The sequence below is a fragment of the Plectrocnemia conspersa genome, unplaced genomic scaffold, assembly GCF_051122295.1.
Source record: "Plectrocnemia conspersa isolate PC_06_02 unplaced genomic scaffold, ASM5112229v1 ptg000010l, whole genome shotgun sequence".
Classification (NCBI taxonomy): Eukaryota; Metazoa; Arthropoda; class Insecta; order Trichoptera; family Polycentropodidae; genus Plectrocnemia; species Plectrocnemia conspersa.
In genome coordinates this window covers 29,162,925-29,185,600 of record NW_028277174.1, presented here as the reverse complement: position 1 = coordinate 29,185,600, position 22,676 = coordinate 29,162,925, and the positions used below count along the sequence as shown (strand labels likewise).

The 22,676-nt window shown below is 31.2% G+C and overlaps 1 protein-coding gene across 3 annotated transcripts in view; it reads right to left on the bottom strand.

Moving 5' to 3' along the window:
- kek5 (leucine-rich repeat, immunoglobulin-like domain-containing kekkon 5 protein) overlaps nucleotides 1-22,676 on the bottom strand; it is a 653,879-nt gene that overhangs the window by 591,166 nt on the left and 40,037 nt on the right. For 2 of the 3 annotated variants that reach the window (XM_088194856.1, XM_088194858.1), the window contains exon 1: nucleotides 2,068-2,482. The exons of the other annotated variant lie outside the window; for it this stretch is intronic. The gene's annotated coding sequence lies outside the window, so the exon portion shown is untranslated. Of the gene's footprint in view, nucleotides 1-2,067; nucleotides 2,483-22,676 lie in introns of those variants that run through there. 3 annotated transcript variants of the gene reach the window in all.

Genomic DNA, 22,676 nt, shown 5'->3' with positions numbered 1-22,676 from the left:
AAATAAATATTAAGCACATGTCAAATTACAGTGTATTTTCAAAAGGATAAAATAATATTCAGTTTTAGCAAAACTAATAAATAAGTTGTTAAAGATTTGCATTAATTAGACATTATTAAAACATTAAGTTTAAATTGAATCAACAGATTAAATAAATATTTACTAAATTTGTATGGATTCAGCAATTTGGACAAAAAAATGTTTAATAAAGAATTTTTTGTTCATTTGCATTACTTGATAAAAGCTATTTGTTATATGCACTTTATTTGTAAAGTTACATTGATTTAGATATTGGTCGAATTATTGATTTTGACTTAATCCTGGTGCTATTCTAACTAGATTCTACACTCTATTTCTTTTCAACAGCGCTGTAAACAGTGCTCAACGCGTGACAATCACGCGTTCTTCAAAGAAAGCTTCTAATTGGTTGTTCACTTGAACGGATCCTCCCCCGAATACTATTTCAACAGGGTAGTATTGGTTTGCTGTTCGCGAGATTTTATTTGCGTGTGCGTACGGTTGTCGAATTTTTAAAGTGTAAAAATGTCTTCTACGGACACAAATACTAAAATTAACCCATGTAGTCCGCCAAAAAGACGGACTTAAAGAAATCACAGCCATATTTAAAAAAAAACACTATTTTAAATATATATTAAAGGGAAACTTTGGAAAATCCCAACCAAATTATTGCCAAAGTATCGACAAAGGCAGGAGTGCGTAAAAAATAAATTTATTGAATTATTCAAGTATGTACATGAACATAATAATAAATTAAGCTCGCCAAAAACCAATTTGAATCGGAAATCCCACGTTTTAGGTTCTATTAATGATTTCGATCAAGTGATTAAAAAAAAATAATTACCGAAAATTGACAAAATTCTTAGTTTTTCAAATGAAGGCAAGTATTTTTAAAAGGTCGACATTTTATAAGCTTTTAAAATTGTTGAACATGGAATATAAAAAACGTGGGCGGAACAGTATATTAATAGAAAAATGTTAGGATATTTATCTATATTGAAAAAAAGTTATATTCTATTATATCTATTTTAGGCAAAAGAAATTTCCCACATCGAATATTAAGACGGGTTTGTCCCGGATTCGCTATGGGCTTTTGAATAAAAAAAAAGTGAAAAAATTCCCACTACCGCTATTATAAAGCTTGCTGTAAAAATGGCTATCTTTAAAAAATATTAATTTTAAACATAGTAAGGAAACATAAACAAAGATATGACAAATATATAATTTATGAAATGGCAAAATCGCAAAATAAAGTAGTTTTAAGACTTCCTTCATATCACTGCGAACTTAAACCTATAGAATTAATCTGGGCGCTAATTAAAAAGTATGTAGTAACTAGAAATAATAACTTTAAATTTTCAGAAATGTTTCAATTATTTTATGGGGCTTTTGGAACTATAACGCCAGAAATATGGATAAAATGCGTTGAGCATATTGAAGGTAAGGATTAAATTTATATGTGGGAATTAGCTAATATGGTAGAAATTAATATTCAGTCATTTTTATTAATGTAAACTAGAATTGATTCCTCAAATTCATTTTATTTCCTTTTTTTCTATAAGTTGTTGTATATTTAGTATTTAAAATATGTTTTATTTATAATCCTTGCCTTTAGTATTAGTTTATACGTGTTTTCTAATTGTATATGTTTTTAAAATGAATTAAGTGTTTTATTTATTTTTAAAAATTCGCTTATTTGTTCTGATTTAGCCCTGTCCTCAGCGATCACGTGAACCCCGCGTGCATTTGTTATTGTCTGTCTGACTTAGAAAAAGATAGACTTTATAGTTTATCAAATTGAAGGTCATGTTATTTTATAGCATGCAAAAATAAATGAACGAGTAAAGTCAAGTTAAAATTGTATCATCTAGTTCTAGATAAAGGTACGTATAAATAAATATTTAAAAATTACTCAATTCTGATGAATCAAATGATTCATGCGATTCACATTTCGTTTTTTATGCACTTTTGCGCGTACAAAACTCAGGTATACAAAAACCATGAATACCGACGTATACACTTCTCGGAAGAAAAAGGCAATGCTCATACCTGTCTCTTTTTCGCCGAACTACCTCTCCCGCTCTGATGTACGACAACGTCGAACTTGAAAACGGCACAACATTCCCAAACTCCACAACAACAAAAAAACTTATAGCACAAACACTTATCTCCTTACATACGGATCACTAAATCACAAAATATACAATATATTGTGACGCACACAAATCACTAGTGCATCATCATCAGCATGCACTCGATGACTATAGTAGCGTCGGGTGCAGTGTCAACTCCTCTGACATGCCACCCGATGATTTAGGGGGTAGTTGTATTTTTTTGTTGTTTTATCTTTGGCTATATGTCACTCGTCACTTTTGTACACTTTCGAGTTTCGCGTGCACTCGGGGTGACGGTAGAACGCGGCGCGCGCGCAACAACACTCCCGACCGGCGTCCGGTCATACACTGAAGCGAGTTGTTCGGGTCGGGCACTCGGACGCGAACCGAACTTTGCCGACAACTGCGTTTGCGAAAAGACGCGCGAATCGAGTGACAGATCAACGATGAGAACCCCTGCATTTTCTACAGATGACGTTTGCCATCGATCTTACGCGGTGACTCACTGTCGTGGCAGGGACGTCATTTGCAGGTGGGGGGGCATTTGCCCCCCAGAAAAATGAATTACACCTTATATGTCTTCCGGACGCGCACTAACTTTAAAATTAACACTGTACGTTAAATTTGCTACACCGTATAAACGAATTATAATAAAACACGAAAACAAAAGAAATATATTTAATTTAAACTAATAAAAATAAAAATTGAGATTGCTTTGTTTTTTATTAGAGGCTCTGACTGTCGACCAATGAAAAATCAGCATTTAAATATAAAACAAGATGGCCGGTAGCAACGTCATATTTGTTTATAAAAATTATTTTCATTCATTTTTCATATGCGTCGTTCGATTTGACTGAATATAAATACTCGGTACGTTTTAACTATGAAAATTATATTTATACATAATACGTGTAAGGATTTTACACTGTTTAAACTATACATACAACATTTGTAATAAATCTTAAAATTTCTAGTTTCGTCTACGGGCTCCGAGACTAAAAAGTGAGTTTTTTGATTTGCAATACATACAAATTATTATTACTTCTGATGTAACGCACATATTCGTTAGATTTGACTGAATATACTTATTCGAAGTGCATATAAACCAATTTCGTTTTAACCGCGAACATGTATCATACACCCAGTATGAACGAGGATTGAAAGTAAAAGTCGAGCAAACCATATAAGTGATACTTATACGTATTTTTTAACTGTTGGTATTTGGGGATGCTATCTTTCACTACGATGATTGTGATGCAGGCGGTTAATTAGTTATAGAATTTTGGTTCTATTTCTGTGTAATTTTTTAATCCCTCCCCCTCTTGAATTTGTACATGCTGGCCAACTTTTGCCCCTAAACCAGAAATTTTCGGGTTATTCTTCAAAGAATATTTTTAAATAAGTCTCGAATCTAATATGATTTTTATTAATATGTCATATCAGTAAAATCATATTTTTCATCACATTTTCACCAAAAATATATATTTTTATCAGTAGAAATATTGTATGTCTGGCAGTTGCTAGTAAAATTATATGATTTTTACTTTTCCATATGTAGTAATACATACATTTACATGCTTATCAATATTTATGTACATGCGATGTATAAATGTAACAGTGAATGTTTATTTTTCAGTGAAGTTATATTTTCACTAGTGAAGTCCAAATACATTTTCACCAGTAGATGTATATTTCTACTAGCGAAAATATAATTTAACTGATAGGCGCTAGTGAAATTATATGCCGTTCTAAAATGTACATGAAACTAAATTTGACAGTTCAAACCCATCCTTTTGCTGTTCAAACCAAAATCTAATCTAATAAAAGTTCTAAAACTAATTATAGTTTTTCATCAGGGCAAGTCCAAAATACAAACTAATTCATCTTTCAGGTGAAAATAAGCGATAAAAAGTTTGTCTGCACTTCGATATTAAACTGTGTTTTAAAAATATGATAGCTATCCTTACCGATATTATTACGGACTTCTGGTATGAGATTATTGGTTAAAGTGTATTCGAACCAAATTTTGGTCAATAGCAGGGCGCAAAAACAATTATCACTTCTCAGAAGTCAAAAATTCACGCACGTCGCAGTGGGAACGCTCGGTAATGAGCGTTCCCACTGCGACGGCGACGGTCAAGTATGATTATTTTTTTAAATTATTGCTTTAAATTTTTTTAAATAAATTAGGTTTTTAATATTTTTTATAATATCAACCAATATTAGTTTAAAATTAAATTTTGTCGGACCAAATGACTTTCGCCCAATGTTCAGATGTCCAATCTCGGTATTTTTTGGGCCCACTCTAACCTTCGAGTTTTATTTATTTCTGAAAGCCACAGTTTGTGTCAGGCTTTACAACCTCTGAGTCCAACATCGTTGAGTCTTCTTCTCACCATCTAGTTGTCTAGTTGAAAAATTTAGCAAAAAATTTTTAATTTATAAATCACTTCAAAAATAGTCCTTGGTCGTTTGGAAAGAAAGTAAGCTCAATCGTTTTAAAAGTGTGTAAATATACGAGAGCTAAGCATACCTCACTTATACACTATTGTATGATGGCTATTGTATAGATATGAGACCTAAACATAGCTCACTTATATACTATTCTATGAGTGCATTGACAATCTTGTTCAATAGTGATTCAAAGAGCTTTCGAACTTAAAGGAGGAATTACGATTTTCCTTAATGATACCAAATTTATTAAGAAACGATAATTTTGTTTTAAACAAAGCTATTTAATGAAAATAATTTAAATAAATACATGCAAGGACTATAATTGCATCCATTGATTAAAAAAGGCATTCATAAAAATATTTTAAATTACAAAACAATATGTCCGACAAGTTTACTCTTTTCAATGACATCTGCATCAACATTGACATTGAAGTTATGGGGGGTTTCAACCACCTGCACAATTTGTTATAATTTAGATGTCACTCTAAAGACCATTTGAATAAACGAAAAGAGAGACCAATCAGTCTCTGAAGTGTGGTCAATATATTACATACATATATTCACACAATCTCGTAACCAAATAATTGCGTTAATAATTAAAAATATTAGCCCATCTGTCCCGAGATGTTAATCAACCATAAGTACTGCCATGTACTTATAAAGGACGCGCACTAGATAATTCTGTTCTTCCACTCTTTCAAAATCCAACTGATTCTACCTAATACAAACATACTAGGTAATAAATAATTATTTAGTATAAATATTACTTATTTACATATATTTTTCCATATATTTCAAATTACCTTTCCGTCATTGTAATAATTAATCTTACTTTCTAACTTCTAGTATAATTATTGATATAAAAAAGTGTCAAAAAATTAACGATACGACACACGCAAGTCATTTGAAACGCGAAACCCGATGGTTGAAAACACCTGCAAACATTTTGAGAAAAGGCGAACGAATCGTGCGACGTTTGGACATGTGAAAGATGAGAGTCACTGGATTGTGGATGACATTTTTTCATTGATCCTTTGAGACGACCTTCGCGAATGAGAAATTTTTTGGTGACACATCACTGCTTCTTAAACTGTTACCATGAAATCCTAATATCGTTATCTCTCCCATATATTTAACTACCATAAAACTAATCAATATTGCGAAAAACATTTAGAATTGGTTTGAATTAATCTTTTAATATTTTATAATTGATTACTAAATTTATATCAGGGTCATGGGTTAAAACAATGACATTTTAACTGATTAAGAAACGTATTTGTACTAGCATGTTTCATTAAAACGAATATCTCTTTAGGGTTAATATGTATCAATTTCGGCTTAGTGCGTTGAATTTTTGTTGGGTATGTTAAAGGTTAACTAAAAATGAACCGATTTTACTTTTGCTTCTAATTAGTGGACTGCGTGCTAGAAATGATCTTTTTTAAATATATTTTTTCATTCACAACACTTTTACTATTAGTATTATGACTAAGTGGTACGAATTTAATTGCCAGTAAGTCATGAAGGGCCTTGAAATGCTAATGCATCTTTAAATGCGGGAGTGTTTGTTCTTGTGAATCCTTGTACATACATATGTATATGTTTTGTAACAGCTATGACGAATGGTGGCTGAGTTTATTTGGATCAATTATGGGCAATATTCGCGCCCTTATAAACGCCCCCCTATTCAGGCACGTGTGAACTTTTACAATGTGGCAATTTGTAAATAATTACATATCTTGCGCTTTTACTGTCATTTTATGGGAATGAATGAACGAATAAGATAAAGCATATTTCTTTAAAAATACAGTGTATTCATAAAAAGTACCTATATACAAAAGTTTTTATTGATAATATTATTATAAATTATAAAAAAATTAGGTGAATTTTAAAACGTCTAAAAACCTCTAAATTATGTTTTTATCAGTTAACATATTATTCTAGTCTTGGGGTCTGATATTAGTTTGACTTGTAATAACAATGAATTTGTATGACAAGTGTATTTATATATTTTTGTAGCAACATAAAAAATATAGCAAAAAACCTTGCGTTCGCATAATATTTCTATGAATAATATTAATCGGCAGTGCTTCTCAAACGACTATTCCATATGTTTCGACCACGTGGTTTTAAAAATAAATTAAATCGAACACCTGGCTTTCATGTTTAGGGTCTCGTAATAATACACGCACGTTGTACCTACGAGGGTTCCCGATATCCTAAATTTAGTTTCATTGTATACTTTGTTATTGAAAATTGTTCGTGTGTATCATACCTGGGAGTGAATCAGCTGTGAATAAGTCATTTGAACTTGATACATTTTAATACAGCAATGTTTAAATGGCAATTTTCTCATTACACCTTTGACTCATCGTCACCGGTGGTTGTGAATAATCAGACCTTTGGTTGATCATCAATCTTTTAATAAATTTAATATTAAAAAATGATTATGTTATATTCAAAAGCTCTTTGTGAAGTGTCGCAACGCATCAAAGGCTGGTTGGTGCCTGAATTTTTTTATGTTCATTATGCTATACATATAAAAAAGAGAAATGTCTATATAAAGTCCTTACTTAACAGCATTTTTCATGTTTTTAATAAGGGCAGAGACCGTAGCTGGTTAATTTAACACCTGATGCCACTAGCATTTGCCACAAAATCTACAAAATACAGATGCAAGCATATATTGTTTTGCAATGATTTTATTTTATTTCGTTTTGTCACAGTATAATCACGCATAAGCAATTATTAATTAGCTTTAAAGATTATTTCATTAGCTCTCAGCATTATTATATTATTAAAAATTTGAATAAACAGACATTTAATAATGAAAAAATAATACAAATTGCTGATTTAGTAAAAGTTATCTTACGAACACCTGTGGATGATGTCGTTGCTTTTGATATGTTGTAGTCTCATATTTCCTCTTTTCTTTGACTTATCAAGAAATTTAAGTAGTTAATTATATTTTTGTATTTGATATTTATTATTAACAGACTTTGGTTATAAAATTTGTTATCTTATCAATATGAAAAATTATAATAATGCTTTAATTAATTTGAAACAAAGTTTTGCTACAATGATTGTATTTGTATATAACATTAAATTCGTGGCTTATCAATAATTTTGTTACTAGTATTGAAAATCATGTTTAATAATATGTTTACGTTTGATGAAAATATATTGTTGTAATTGTAGCGACCACACACAAGCCTTGTTACGACCAGAAAAATCACATAAATAACACGCAAATGTTTTTATTGTAAATATTCTCTATCATCGAAAAAATATTTCTTGGACCGCGGGAAACAATAAATCACACTGATGCCCACGTCTGTAAAGGGTCTTTGCGGTTAAAAATATTGATTTAACAATTATTTCATATCGTCGAATAGATAATAACAAATATTCATTCGTTTCAAAATTTTGATTGAATATAATAATTTGTTCAAATGAAAGCTACAGCCAAGATTATTCTTGACCTTGTTTTGTCATGGATCACATAAGACGTTAAATGTTAATCTACTTAACGACGTCAGACTTCTGATACAACTCGTACAGTTAGTTTTGGTACTGATGACGCCCGACATTCTACTTTGTTTATTTTTACTTTGACAAGGTTAACAAGTTTGCAAAGAAATCGGAAATCTTTCACTGTTTCGTATAGTTTTATTCTATATAAGCTGTCGTATAACTATTTTATATAGTATGTTCACGTTGTACTCGTCGGATTGTATTTAATCCACTTTTGAGCGCTCTCTCACAAATTCACATCGATAGTCTAATACAGCAAGCAAATGAAAATACTTATATGATGTTTAGCAGAGTGATTCCTTTATAATTCTCACATAATAGAGGATCGCCTTTTTATGTATAGAGCATATCGCTATCTATATTTAATCTCCAAGCAATACTTCGTATTTTCATGTATCAATAATTATATCATGCATACATTAGAGAATTTCAGCTCCTCCATACTTAAAGAGCTTTACTGGAATCCCGTCGCTACCGGGAGATTTATTATTTTTGAGTATCATAATGGCCTTTGAAACTTTTTCGCCTGATGGTGCATGAAGATCCTCCATTTGAGTATAAACTCAAATTTCCGCCGCGTCCTGACGTCTTACATTAGTATACATATTTTAACCCATTCCACGCTATACACATCAAAAATGAGTAGTCGGGTTACCAACGCAAAGCTCGTAAAAGAGATCTATTTAAAAAAAATGGTGGCGTCCTAGTTTAAGCTATGGTAGTTATTGTGTATAGAACTTTAAATCTGTTTGTCTCATTCAATACAATAAAAATATTGACAGCGTTGACAAAACAGATATGATGCTCTCTAATATAAATTACTTAACTTAAAAAAAGAGGAAAGTGGTACAAGAAAGATTCTTGTTGCGTTGTTCTTTATTTTTTTAATTAATATGCAATATACAATAATCTCACAATGTGAGTTAAGCATAATTCGATTAACTTATTTTATATCACATAAAATGTAATTAAAAACCACCGTTTTTAGATATATCATACTTATTTTTAGTGAAATTTTCATATAATTAATTAAATAATAACATTATTAATTCTGAAAAAATGTATTTTGTCGATGCAAATATTAATCGTTTTTCAAAAACACTCTTTTTGAAAAATGATTTTTGATTTTATATAACGATTTTTGTATTTTTTATAAATATAAAAAAAATATTCCGATTCACTAACTTTCAGGAATGGGAAATAATCCTGATTTATAACATCGATTATATTCTTACAGGGAATAAGCACATTTTACTTTTATAATAGTTTGTGTCAGTACTACGCGCGCATGGGTACGTGTGCGTCCGTGAGTCTATTCACTTGTGTGTGTAGGGCTATTGTATACGCAGGATAATTCAAACGTTAATACTTTTATTTGTGTCATATTATTTTTAATACGATCAAATGAGTTTGTTTACATATTTTGTTCGAATGTATAGGTACACTTTTATCTTTATACCAAGAAAATATATGTTTTAATTGTAATAAATATTTAAAAATATTTTTCTCTAGATCTCAGTGATGATAAATATTTCTCGAGTTGCGTGGAAAGGGTTAATATTATTTATCAAAATTAAGATGTTAAAAAAATCTTGGCACTCGTACAGCTAGTTATAGAATTGTTTATGCAACCCTTAATAAATTTAAATTTAAAATTAAACCCTTAAAAAATAATAAGTCCCTGTATATCTCTACAAATATAATTCATCAAACGATCCGACACAACAATATTTGGCATAGCAAATGCTTATGAAGATTAACGATAGTTTGCGCAAAATCTATCGCGGAACAAAGTAAACCGCTGGATTGTTTGTTGTGGTTGAGTTATGCAACGTAGCCGTCATACCTTTCATTAACGCCCCAGGTATTATTACTTGTATCTAGGTATACATACATACCCCGTACATACATCAAATCAAGGGTGCGGTGCATCCGGCCTAGGGGGTTGAAATACCCCCCGAACGTTTCGCCTCAATTAAGATTATATCGGAAAGTCGGTAAAATAATACCCTGACATTAAGAGTTAATTTCAGAACGAAATGAAATAATAATAATAAAAAAGTTTGAGAAGCGCCGGTCGCATCTGTCGGTGACACACCTTACGTTCGTTGTACCGTGAAGCGACAATGGGAATAAATACGGGTAACGATGTATACGGTGTTTTATGATTAATGATGATAAAAAGTTGTGTTGTGAAGTTGGAGTATTGTAAGTTCAATTTTGTGACGACTCAGACTGGTTGTGAATTATTGAGCATTGTTATTGAAACATATACTGATATCATTCGACGTTGCTATTTATTTATTTTATTTGATCTCGATCTTATGGGAATTAATCGTAACCAATTTACTGTTATACTTATTATTATTAATTCATTTATAGTAAATAATAATATAATTCAAGCCTTAATGCATAAAGATTTTTATTTAATTAGGGAAACAAGTTAGCATATATTTTTTTTGCGGATTTCACACCTCCGTATAATATTCTCTTAACCCTACTAATATTCTTTACATTATCGCTATTTCTAGTAACAAATTTATGTACATTCTATTATGTTATTAAATAATTAAATACTTATTCGAACATTTTTTTTATGTATTTGTTCTTAGGAAGGTGCTTAATTTATTAAATAATATAAAATCGTTCAAATCATTACTCATACTTGTCAGTACTTGTTTCTATTTTTAATCTACAAATTAGGTTAAAAATTATTGTTGAAGAAACTGTTTTTAAAAATTTATTTTTATTTAAAACTTTTCTCACTGTCCTATTTTGTAAATTTTGCAATATTGCCTTATCTAATTTATTAAGCATATATAATTTTTTGCACAATAATTAAAATGGGGCAATATAATGCTACTGCAAAATAAGTTTTTATTTATTTATATTTAATATATTTCTCATTCTAGAAAAAAATCCAATTTTCCTTCTATTTTTTTTAGATTTTTTTAACAGAACATGTAATTGATCCCATTTTCGTAACCCTTTTACTATTTTTTATTTTAGGTATAGGTATAATAATCTTTAAATTATCAAGTAGTTCTTCTTTGAAGAGTGCTTTATTTACTAAATAATATAATTTAGAGACTAGCATTTCCCATGTTTTTTTAATTATATTTATGTCTAATTACTGGTTCCTTTTTTCAATTTACAAATTATATTTTTTTAAGATACTATTTTGAATTTTTTAAATTTTACAATAAATGTTTTTGTATTGTATTGTACTAATTTATTAAACTGAGGTATTAAATTTACAATCTCTTCTATACTTTAATGTAATATGTATATATTCGTCGTTTCTCTGAATAGGAATATTTTTTTTATGGTTTTACACATCTTATTCGATTAATTTTTTATTTTATTTATTATAGAATAAACATAGTTTAAACTACTTAGTAATTAGCAAATGGTCGCCCAATCTAAGAGCCACGTTAAATATTTATGATTTTGCTTAAAGGACGAATTGGGGATGGAGCTAAACACTTTAATTTGCTTCTCTCCCATTCATTAAAGCTTTCTTGAAGGGACATTTATATGTGTCACTTCATCTCATCACTAATCTCATGCCTGCACTACACTCTCTGGAAATTGGCCAAGGTTGGCCAAGGACGGAGAATATAGTGGGTTACTTCGGTCGAGTTTGGTTCGGCCCGCTCTAAAATCTCTTGGAAGTTGTCCGAGGTTACCGAGAACGGGAGGTAAAGTGGGGGTAATTCAGTCGACTTGGCCAGGTTCGAGCGCTTCCAAACATTGTCGGCAAACGGACCCAAGTCAAAGGAACCGAAGTCGGAGCTGCTTTTTCGAGCGCGAGCGGTGAGATACTTCCCCTTTCGATCTCTCGCGTGTTAAGTGACGAGAGTGAGAGAGATAATGATATGGTGTTTCGCAAAGTGAGATAGAACGAGTAACTCGGTTCAATTTCAGTATGCGCGTAGGCGTCCTATGGTTAACACGCATGTCGAGCGCTGCATCGTGGTCACGTGGTCAAGTTATAATACCACATGCTTATCGGGGATTTCAACAGACTCTTACTGACATTTTTGAATATTTTAGGGCACCAAAAAGGATTAATTATGATTTTGATAGTATATTCTTCTAACAGATATCGTTATTATATTTTTGTTCATATAAAATTAAATAATTAAAAAATAATTAGTGGTACTTGATTTTGTTAAAAAAAATCGTTTCGATATCCTTATGTATTTTCCTACATCGGTTTATATAAATGTCACACCATAACGAATTCTTATTTAGAATCGATGGCGACAAATTGTAGGATAGTCACAGATGTGGTGTTCGAATTCTGAAGTATCATTTTGCAAAAGCCGACAAAGATTTTGCGTAAATTGAATATTTACGACCGAAAAGTTTTCACTGATATTGTATTGGTAAGTGCCCACACAAACTTTTATAATTATCAGTAGCGTAATTTTAATAATATGCGCAAATATGCCAGCTGTACGTGACAGAAGCCGTCGTACGAACGTCGTTCACGGCCGCCGTCCGGACGGCAAATTAAATTTGTGGCAGTGTGGCCGCTACTCGGAAGTCGGCGACCTCGGCTGACTTCAGTTGAACTTCGGTTCGGACAACTTCCAGAGAGTGTAGTGCAAGCATTATACTTAGCGGATCTTAACTCATCAAAAACACTGTGTTTACAGAAAAGAAACGAAAGACCAGAGCCACTTGTATTTTTATTTACATATTTTGGTGAATTACATATTTTGTACAATAAACTGTTATTCAACAGCTTAGGTGTTTAACTGTCATAATTAGATACAATACCAAAAACAGTATTTTAAAAAAAATATTCTGTAATGATCTTGTAAAATGCAATTTTTAATTCGTACATGTAATAAATGCGAATATCGTACATTCGTATTGCATAGTATACTACTGCATTTATATATTATATTAGTATTATACAATGCTTGAGAAACACCACACGTGCAACGATGCACGTAATAACATCACAGTTTTGAAGTTTTGTCTCAGAACCGATCATTACTGACATTTCTAATATTTGCTTTTACTAAATATTTTATAGGCTTTGGGTGAAAAACTTTTGCAAGGCGGCGCTGGAATAAGCGCCAGCGGCTTTGCAATGGGAAAAGTTGAATTTGCTCCTATTGAAAAATTCAACACTTAGAATTATGCACAAAGCACTCGCGAGCGCCGAGTTTCGAAATTAACGTCGATATCCATAATGCAGGCAACGCCGAACTTTGAGGCTAAACAAATTGGTCGGTCTCCTGTGTTCTGCGAAACACTTTGAATGTGTTTTCGAGGATAGGGCTTCAAGGTGTCGAACAACATATTCTTAACGTACTAATTTTCATTGTACTATTTTTATAAATGTGATCAAAGAAATAATGTAAGAAGTGGTTTTCAATCATCATAGTTAGCTTTGTATTCACTTCAACCCTATAATTTATTAATAAAATTTAAAAATAATCATAAGCATATATATAGTCATTTCTAAATAAAAAAGTATGTAGTTATAGATGTTTCTTAAGATTCTAATATAATTCAATACAAATTATTTTTCGATCATAAAATTTTAAGATTAATAAGTAAGTCCTTGAAATGTTTTTTTTTTATTTAAAAAAAAATGCTTCTCTCTTGGTTCTAAACTTCAGAACTGTGACGTCGTTATATGCACCGCTGCAGTCGCATAGCACATGTGGCTTCCCTCAGGTACATTTCGACCAGACCCCTCCGTATTTTTCTACTTTTAGTGCTCCCGATGACGTCACGTCTCCCCAACGTCCCTTTAAAAAAGGGGATCGCGCTATTATAGGGGTGTATTGTGTGCGATATAGACGATCAAGATAGGTGCATCTTGGTCTATGGACATTTTCTAGGGTCGACTCCAATTAGGAAGCTCGTTTAATATTTATGTAAATGGTGTTGACTGATACTGTGTTGCAAGGAAATGAACAACATTCATCAAGCCTACTATATTATGCACATAGCATATCCTCTACTCAAAAAAATACAAACGAAGTGTGATAATATATGTAAATTACATCAACTCAAACTAATTGTCAAAGTTGAAATAATTATAGAGTTCTTAAAAAATATTTTTTGCTTGTTCATTCATACGTATGTATGTATATGTGTTTGTATTCTCATATTTCTGACAAAAATCCAGTTTCTTAGTGCTATTACATTAATAATGTAATTTTCCATAACACGATATAATTGAAATAAATTCGTAGCTTCTCATGTTTCGAATCCATGACATATAGCCTTGTATGCTCAATACTAATGATTTATGATGCTCTCAGTCGGCTAATAAATACATTTGCTTAAGAGCAACTTCTATTAGTCAAATTAATTTATTATGCATCAAAACTATTTAGTAACTCACAAGCGCTAATCTTCATTCTTTATGCGCCCTCACATACGACCTAAAGTTCTCACCGTTATGAGTAACACATCCACTTCCATAAGCTCTAGTCGCACGATTTTTTTTGACATACTAAAATATGTACACACAAGTCATAAATATTCATACAGGAGTGTTTAGTTGACGATCTAGTTCATCTTGACGCCGTTTTTCGTCGCCAGCGATATGAAATATTGTCGCAAAATTTGACGTTTTCAAGGCTGCTTTCAGTTTTTTTTAATGAATTTTTCATCACCCTCATCCAGTCGAGCCGAGCAGGGGTGCGATGAATATTTATAAAATTCGCTCCTGGCAACCCTGACACGCCCGAGTGCGGGTAATGGAAGCCGCCAGGTGTGGTGGACAGTCAAATCTCTGCCGAGGAAATGTGGCTTTACAGCAGGAACAGGACATGGGCAATGACGTGTGGAAACGTCTACGTATTAAATAATCGGATTTAGGGAAACTAGAGAGGATTTTGTACTGCCTTACCTATAAGCATTTGGTGTACCGCAAGTTGTAAAATTTGGACCTTTATTGCTTAAATTGTGTATGAATTAAAATACACCCTATATTTAAAAAATAAATTTAACAGATAATATTTTTATATGTTGTTTAGATTAAAAAATAATAATAATAAACATGGATTAAATGTACAAATACCGATAGTCTTCATTATTTCCAATTTTTTTTTTTCTATCCATAATGTAATATTATCATACCATTAACAACCGACCTAGTTAGTTATTCATTCATAAGATTAAGATAAGCTAAGAACACTTAATAACTCTTTATAGGAGGTCGGAATAGTGTAGTTCATAAGGTCTAATCTGGTAGCCTAGATGTTAAGGACCCGGGAGGAGGAATCGGCTGGACGAACGATTTGTTTTAAATGAGTACGCTTTTGTATAGGCTCTGACCGTCACTCTCTCTCTCTCCGAGATCAAGATCAAGTGTCTTATCTTTATTCAATTCCCATATTTATATACATTGCACACGTGACGCATTTCCTTATAACACATTCCATAAGGTAACATGTACACCATCGATTTGTCCCTTCGATCGACCTGTGATATAACAGGTGACGCAACATCTCTTTGTGACAAAGAGAACAAGTATAGTACTGTTTCCAGTTTCAAGTGTCCCATCAATTTATCGTTTCGTTCAAACGAATGATACTGAATCGATCCCTTGTTTGCTCTAATTGCTTTAACATAAACAAACGTTCGTATATCACGATTTTAGGGCGATGAACTAATAACGTTGCAGCATTGCAATTGCGTCGCAATCTTATTGAATTATATAATAAAAGGAATTCATAGATTCAAAATCAGAGTATATAACATAGAGGCCGCGGGTTCTAGCCACGGCAGCAGGCTGAAACCATTATTTATAAAAATGCGATTTTTAAAAATCGTGACATCTATTGATTACTAATTATATTACAAATAATAATTTAAAATTAATTATATAGATGTCACCGATTCCTAAACTTTTAATTCAGTGATTAAAACTTAATTGCAGGTATTCATTATGTCTGATTGTCTTACCCAGTTGGTACATATTTACCCCGTTGTAACGCATTGGGATTACGCCTGTCAGGTTGCAATAAATAAGTATACATGTGTGTAGTGGTATGATTTTTATAGTCGTATTAAACATATACTATGAAGTTTTAATGTTTTTGTGAAAATGTGAAAATTAATGAAAATTTTTCATACACAATGCTCTCGCTGCTAACGTATCGCAAAAAATTCCATCATCTTTGCTGCTTTAGTATATGTTTTTTAATATATAATATTAATGGAATCTGTAGTCCACTTGAAATAAAACACACAAATCAGCAACTAATTAATTTCTTGCAATAATTGGATAAATAATTTTTTATCGATAAAAACCGAAAAAATTCACTTTTTAATCATTATTCGAATAATTGGGAAGCCTAGTTAAAATGAATTCTTTTGTGGCAAAGTCCAAATCCAGTACATTATTTGTGGTATAATTAAAAATAAGGTTCTTTAACTCATATATATTCTGAAGATTGGAGTGCGGAAAAAATGTAGATTTAAAAAAAAGTTGCTGTTGTAAATAAAGTCAATGATTAAAAATATTTTAATGAAATTGAAGTAAATAAATTCTTTGTTACCGAATTTTTAAATATTCAACTTTTTAATTAATTTAATATATGACATAAATAATATTTCTTATAATATGTAATGCATTGTATAATATTACTATTATAAATTTATTTTGAAAAATCGTTACAATTTCTGAATGCATTAAAGTGAAATGCACGTTTTGCCATGTCACGGTGCCGAGGCACCAAATGAATATGACAGATTCATAACAAGAAATATACCTTGTCTCAAAATGCTAAGTGAATATTTTAAATATATGAAATACGACGCTAATCCCGAATCGGAGCAATATTTCCACTAAGTACTTGAATCGTGTCAATAAATCTCATTAATTAGAATTCTTTTCAAAATTATCTTCTCTAGCTCATTAAAAATGCCTGCCAAAACACATAGATTTGTGAAATTATAACTGCCAATCCAACATATCGTAGCATATGCAATTAATTAAATGCATATTTTTTTTCATATTTACTAAAGAAATAAAACAGTAACGTCTATTATTTAATGAAAAAATAAAATACTGCATATTAAAGATTAAATACAATTAGAATCAATGCTCGCTTTGAAAGCTCTAACAACAAACTATATAAGTCATTTATTTTTTAATAAACAAATCAATTGTCGGCACACAAAAAATACAGCAAAATCCAAAACATCTGTATATCCTGTGCCGGTCACATCCACAGAGGTAGCTGTTTGAAGAAGTGCCATTTACTGATAAAATATATATTTATGTCCATATATTATTTTTACAGAAGTGTGTAAAAATTATTATAAAAATTTAAGTTTCATTTCATAACAAATAAAATAATCAAATTTATGATTAAATTACTCAATATTAAAATTATACAGCATAAAATATGATGTAATATATAAAAGACATTTATTGATCAAAAGAGTAATTTTTGATCTATAAAATATTGTTAAACATCGAGTCAAAGCGACATCCACTAAATAATGTATGTAACTCAGGTAGCAATCAAATCCTTCTATATGACCCATAAGTTATCGTTTCTACGGAGAATTTTTATATTTTCTGTGAGCTGATATCCGGGAGAGCCGCATTCACGGGATTTATATGCGTTCGGTGCAATATTTTTGCATAATTCATGTATTTGTAACGATCTGCCTCAATTTTTTACGTGCGGGACGTGGTAAGTGGATGCTATTAATTCATGTGAAACATCTTTGAAAAAGGGAGTAAATTGCAAGTTATCAACATAATTCCGATTAAGACTTAATACAATAGCATATTGGTGTGATGAGCTATTTTTTAGCGTCCTCTAATAATGCTCCATTGTCTGGAATCCAAGTGAAGCGAAGTACTTTTTGTTGTTGAAAATAATTCAAGGAAAATTTCTAAGACATCTCTTCAAACGTACGGGTCGTATTTGTACCCTAGTGCTTTTTATTAGGAGCATTGAATCCGTTGCATTCTCGGCGTAGCGTCTACTCAATGAATGCTACGGGGCGGTGTCAACAATCCGCCAATTTTTTTTTACAGTGCCCTAGTGAGTCGCGATCGTGTCTCTTATACGAGCCCTACATCTTCTCAATGAATTTGCCAAGCAAAATAATGTTTTCGGTGGAAAAAAATATATTAGATGGTCCACATATATTTTAGGTGTGCATCATAATTTATAATGTTCTTATTTTTTAAATATTTAATAATATAATTTTCGTATGTCAGGCCTGTCAAGAAAGGAAGGGGGAGGGGAGGAAATAAATTCCCGGGGTAGATATATATTTTTACCAGTGAAAATATAAATTATGTAGCAGGTGCTAATAAAATCATATGATTTCAACTTTTCTATGTGTACTATTTTTTTACATTCGATGTATAAATGTTACAGTGAATGCTTTTTTTTTGCTAAAGTTATGTTTTCACTAGTAAAGTACAAATACATTTTCACCAGTAGATATATATTTCTACTAGCGAAAATATAATTTAACTGATAGGAGCTAATTTGCTGCTCTAAAATGTCTATAAAGCTCAATTTGACAGTTGCGAAATGTCCATTTTCTGTTCAAACCCAAACCTAACCTAATGAAAGTTCTTAAACTATAATTAGTTTAAACTTTACAAAATACGAACTAAGCTAACTCATTTTTAAGGGAAAATAAGCGGAAGAATAAGTACAGACAGACATCGCATCTCACATATTGTTGCATAGTTTTTCTGCATTTCTCATATTACACTATATTTAAAAAATATATTAGCTATCCTAACCGATATAACTATGGACTTCTAGAGGGGTGATCAAAGTATTTTCAAACCAAATTTTGGACAATAGGAGAGCGCAAAAACCATTATCACTTCTGAGAAGGCAAAAATTCAATGGAATAAAGACTCTAATTATGCTGATTTAGTGAAACACAAAAATCTGGGGACAGTAAGTGAGATTCCATTAAGATATGAGTATTATAGAAAACCATTTTCAAGGTATATGGAATGCTAGTATGATAGCAGGTTACTGCTGGTTCCTGCAAAGAGAAACTACGTAGGTACCTATCATCAATACATGTTTAATGTATGGGGTCCATACAAACAATAATTGTACTGTAACATCGAAATTTGACGTGATACATCATGGTCACTATAGAGAATTTAAATATGTGTGATAAACTTAGTCCAAATCAGTCATCAAAATCTTAATTACAAAATCTTTGTTGGTCAGTGTTATCAGCATATTCTTGAAAATACAATATTTAAAGATGGAGGTAACCGTTTTATTCTGTTCGCGTGGCCTTGAAAATGCGATTTAATCGCAATTTCTTTGGATAAACTCACTAATAGCTGTACGCCGAACCTTTTTTGCGAATCCGGCCACACTAAATCATCCGACGCACACGCGTTCGGCTTTTCTTCATATTATTTCTATTACCCGATATATAGAGAAAAAATAAAAAAATGGACCATATTTTAGAATAACAGCCTCAGACCATCGCCTACCGCATTTACGATAAGTGTAATCCCCACTTTGTAGGCAGTTTATCATAAACGGGTAGAGTGCGCAGTGATTTATTGCCGTGGGGATGTAAGGCAAATTTGAAACGCGCCGTATAAATTAAACGCGCCTACCCCAACGATAGGCCTTTTCTGTGCCCGAGCACCTGAGAGCTCACGAATGTTTTCTTATTTTATATATAAATAAGGTGACTAAAAAGTTCAAGACTTATAAAATGTATATATGCCTTCTAGATGTGGATTTATATTTTATTATCATTGAAAGCAACTTGAAAAGACGACTGAAATCATTACTGAAACTCATTACTATTAGTGATTGCTTATTGTAGAACAGAAAACTTTTGGATGGCAATGGGTGAACATAGTGCTTAAAAACATAAACAAGACCAGTGTTAATTTAAAAAAAAATCTATATAAATTATTATGTGTAATAATTTTTTTAATTAAGAGATGCAACTGGGATTCATTTTTATTAAAGCGCATTTTTATCAATTAAATTCGAGCTTAAACCTATGGTCTTTGTGTTATCATTCTAGACTTTGCGGACTACGCTAGTCTGACATTAACTTAGTGGAGAACTTTTGAAGTATTAATGCCTTAATCAATGGGTTAAGATTTTGCCAAAAGATTTTTGACCGTTTTAAGTCTGCCGATTTAATACTTCCTATGTAATTATTTTGATAAATATAACAAAAACATTAAGAATAGATATCTATATTTAAATAGTAAGGTAGCAAAAAGCAACTAAAGTCTACAGTATAATGAATGAAAAAGGCAATTATTAGTTTTTGAACTACCATAACCATAACCTAAAACTTCTAATAAATATACACAGGAATGCAGTCAATGATAATAACCAAGCTTCTTTATATAGAAATATCTCAGAAATATTTTCAAATTAAGTATCTCATTTCAAGATTGCTAGAGATAGAGTTACATGAGTTAAGGTCCTGTGTTAAGATTGTTTAGATCCTGTTCTAAGATTTTTAGAAACAAATAGTCTTTTAAATGATGCTAATATTAAAATAATAAAATGAAACGCGTTTCCTGTAACAAACCCGAGACTTAAAAGAGTTTCCCAAATAATATCGAAATTGGAAAATAATTTACACTTCTTATTAAACATAATAACGAGGTCTTTATCAAAAATCTCTATAGTAAGTTTATTATTAACTATGTAATAAAAAACTTCACTAATAATATAGATCTGGAAAATGTTACGACCTAGCACTTTCGAATGCTGAAAGGTTAACGGTTGTCAGCAGCCCTTATCTAGAAGGAATCCAGGGCAGTTTGCAAATAAAACGAGTCGGAAATAGTTGGGACTTTTTGAACACTTTAAAGTCATCGTTATACAACAAAAAATTTGATTGAAAATACTCTAGAACTCTAGAATATTATATAGTACCATAATTCGGGAACTAACCGCGATCCTTTATATAACTTAAAATAATCAAATTAGGTTATCAGAAAGTATGTTTTAAATTTGTATGTATGTACGAATAATTTACGTGATAAATTAGTCTATGGTAAAACTAGTATATTCCTAGTAAATCACGAAATAAAACTTCGAACATACTTTTTTAGTCACCTGATACCCATGGGGTTATGAACCCCGTGACTCAGGCAGACAGTGCGTGACGTCACCGTCTGCCTTTGCCTTTGAATATCTTTTCGATTTCTTCCTGATGGCCATAATTCACGAACCGGGGTTGAACAAACGTGTAGAAAAATTATAGTAGCTGCTGTCGTAATTGGAGTTTCTGTTTGTCGTGTTCGTAACGACTTTTCTGGAGACGTACAGAAATTAAGTTAGATTAAAATGTGATACAAGTGAGAGACAGTCACAATTTGATTAGCGCACTGGCGGTCATAATTTTCATTGCGTGGGTGACGTCCGTTCTTTATGATCACATTACCATTAAATGGCAAATGAACACGTATATTTTATACTATTTTTAAAATATCAACATTACTTACATTCCTTATCTCAGTATGCTGTATTTAATGAAATATGAGCTTTATATTATAGATTTTGAAAATGTACCAATTTTATTTTTGTCAGATCCTGTTTTATTATTTAAAAGTTTTAATCCATAGTTTTATTGGAGTGACAACTGTATTTCACCAAAATTGTGACGAAATCCTTTGATTTAAGAAAACAAACAGATGTCATATATACAGACTTTGAGAAAACTTTGACAAAGATTATCATGGACTATTATTAGTAAGAAAATTGTCAGACCTCGTTTGTAAATATGATCTAATTTTCTTATTATAGCGATCGTAGACAGTTCTTAATCTATGGTGGCAGATTGTCCAAAGATTATTTCAGCCCTCGGGAGTGCCTTAAGGGCCCAACCTGTGCCCTCTGCTTTTCTCATTAATCATTGATGACATTTATGCAACAGTAAAAATTTCAGATTTTTATTGATTTATCTATTCCTTTATTGATGTAATAAGAAATTAGGCATTATCCTTTTGCCACCCTCACTAAAATAAGCAATTCACACAGCATTATGGTATGTATATTTTATAAAATTCAAATAGTTTAACGATTATGAAATTAATCAATGATTAATTTAAATACATATTATAAGCTATATTTTTTAATTAAATAATATTTTACAAGCAATTAATTTATTTTTGCCACTAATTAGTTGAATAAATTATTATAAAAAAATATGAATGAATTCGAATAGTTCATCAATTTTTTATTCAATATTTAAATAGTTAAAATTGCGAATAATTGAGAACTCTAGTGGGAACGTTTTGGTTAGAGAAACTTTTATATGTATATATATTTATAAGTATAGATAAGCACTATAGATCATAAAATCACTTTTTAGAGAAAATGTAGCTTCCCTCTACACGTAAATGATGCTTGGAAAAATACTTTGTTATGAAGAACGCGTTTCACTCTCACGATCCGTCAATTGGTTCACATAATTTTTTAATCAGGGTCTATAATTTAAAATCCCTGTGAATCTTAATACTAACTATTAATCAAAATGAGAATATTTTAGTATTATTTATTATTATGTTCCTGCGCCTTT